Source organism: Herpailurus yagouaroundi, unplaced genomic scaffold (assembly GCF_014898765.1).
Source record: "Herpailurus yagouaroundi ecotype Mexico unplaced genomic scaffold, PumYag 163, whole genome shotgun sequence".
In the NCBI taxonomy this organism is placed as follows: Eukaryota; Metazoa; Chordata; class Mammalia; order Carnivora; family Felidae; genus Herpailurus; species Herpailurus yagouaroundi.
Genome location: NW_024412404.1, coordinates 32143934 through 32146181, shown reverse-complemented (window position 1 = coordinate 32146181; position 2248 = coordinate 32143934). Strand labels below are relative to the sequence as shown.

Here is a 2248-nt window from a genome sequence, read left to right as displayed (position 1 = left end):
GTCAAATTCCTCATACGGTATTAATAACATATTAGCAGCAAGTGTTATATGCTCCAAATTGGGTGTATGGGTGAACAGAACACTTCATTCACTGTCACATTAATTTGTAAACCTGCTATGGTGTCATTCAGGAAAATGACAAATTCATCCAATCCTGGAGCCTTAACTCTCAATTCTACAAGTGACACCCAAAGCGGTTAACTCCAGTTTTGATAGCTTTACCTCTTCAGTAATGCAGTTTAACTACCTGCTTGACTTCTCTATTAGGAGTCCTTACCAATACAAGTTACAAGATTCAAAATTGAAATCATTATCCTATCAAAATGCTTCCTATTTCCATTTTGTACCCTGCATCCAGTCAGTGAAATCAAGTTGATGTCCTTTTCCGTTCCATCCATAGCCACCCTATTTGAATAACACCTCTCCACCTGCAGTCCATCTTACATTCTACCAGATTTAGTTTATTCTATCACATTCGGGTCCTCTTTTCAAAGATTGTCAGTGTTCCCTCTTTACAAACAGACAGACATTTACATTCCTTAGCTTTCCATACAAGACCTTCACAGGCTGACCTTAGCATACCCTTCAACACTTTTCTTCAGGCACAGTGAAAGGATCTCTCATAGTCCATTTTGCAGGCTCTATATACCCACTGTCCAACAAGCCCTTCCTCTCCTCTAAATCCTACCTGTATCCTTGGAAACCCTTCTCCAAAGTTATGCTCAGTGTACTCTCTTCTCGGGTTTAACCCTTACTGCTCTCCTATCACATCTTTCTTTTAATTTATAGTTCCATTCATTCTTTATCTCTTCTATTAGACTGCAAATTCTTTGATAGAAACTGGTCACATTTAGTAAATGTATAACTTGGGCGATGTTATTTATCCGCTCTAAATCTCAGTTTTTAAACTATTAATGAAAAGAGTGCGCGCACCCTAGAGTGGTAAGGATTAAATAAGACCATATACATAAAGCTAGCACACAATAAGAACTGAACGTCATTAACTTTTTTTCCAGAAATGTTTAGCACAGTTGGCTGGTCCGTGGAGTTGCTGGAAAAAAAGTTTTAAAAGTTTCTTACAAACAAATGTGTTCTAGGAGAAAACAGCATGAAGGAAGGTACTGATTTCCTAAGTTAATCCTATGAACAGGAACTTTTCTCCTATCTTAGTGGTTAACTCACAGGTGAGTATAAAGCAATGGGAGAGGTAAAAGGCATCACTCCATTGACACATCGCCATTAAGAATGTGCACGGTACAGGTTCTGGGGGTGTCATCCTATAACCGCTCAGGAGAACTGTGTCGAGGGTGTAACACAAAGGGAGCATAAATAACAGCCGGCCGGGGCGGGGGGGAGGGGGGGGTCTGGTCTGCGGCCCTTTATGACCTTCTGCAAGGCATTTAATATCCGTGCCTGGGTCTCGGCTTCTCCTGTACACATTGGGACTAAGGGCCTTGCCTTGTCCACAGGTTTGCCAGGAAGCTCCAAAGTTAAGAGAAAGTCTTCTGAAAGAGGAAATGCACGGTCCCGATCTCATACCACCCGAGCCACAGAGTCCTGTCACCACGACGGTTAAAGGAAGCAAGTATTTGCAGTGACGGGGAGGAAGGGAACTTTTCCGCGTCCTCCGGCGGGACCCGGCAGCACGGCCCGGGGCGGTCCAAGCACAAGTCCGCCCCGCCCGCCTGGCAGGTGCGCGGGCCCGGGCCCGGAGGACGCGCCGCTCGGGCCGGGCCGGGGCTGCGCCGGGGAAGACGCGCCGCCTCTCCGCGGCCGAGCGCCGGCAGCTCGCCGCCCTCTCCGCGCCCGAGGCCAGGACGCGGCCCCGAAGCCCCCAGACCCTGGCCGGACACCCCGCCCCCGGCTGCGAGAGACTCCCGGCTCCAGGCGAGGCCGGCCGCGGCAGGTGCCTGGAGGTGCCGCTCCCGCCCCGGGCGCAAACTTAGGCAGGGAGCGCGGGGCGGCCGGGGCCCCTCGGCCGCTCTCAAGCCCGCCCGGTACCTACCCCGCGGCCGCCGCCGCCGCCGCCGCCGCTCCTCGCCCGCCAGCGCGCCGGCCTCAGAGGGAAGGAAAGTGAAAGAGAAACAGCGCCCGCCGCGGCCTGGCCGGTCCCCGCACCCCGTCCGCCCTCCCCCTGCAGGCGGGAGCGCGCCGGCTCCGCGGGGCCACTCGGCTCGGGCCCGATAGGGCGCGGCGGGCCTCGGGGCCCAGAGCCGGTGCCGCCTCCAAGGGCAACTCCACCCCCTTC

At 52.8% G+C, this 2248-nt stretch overlaps 1 protein-coding gene across 6 annotated transcripts in view; it reads right to left on the bottom strand.

Moving 5' to 3' along the window:
* Positions 1-2248, bottom strand: part of PCGF5 (polycomb group ring finger 5) — a 125375-nt gene that overhangs the window by 70498 nt on the left and 52629 nt on the right. The window contains exon 1 of one of the 6 annotated variants that reach the window (XM_040485843.1): positions 2006-2157. The exons of the other annotated variants lie outside the window; for them this stretch is intronic. The gene's annotated coding sequence lies outside the window, so the exon portion shown is untranslated. Of the gene's footprint in view, positions 1-2005; positions 2158-2248 lie in introns of those variants that run through there. 6 annotated transcript variants of the gene reach the window in all.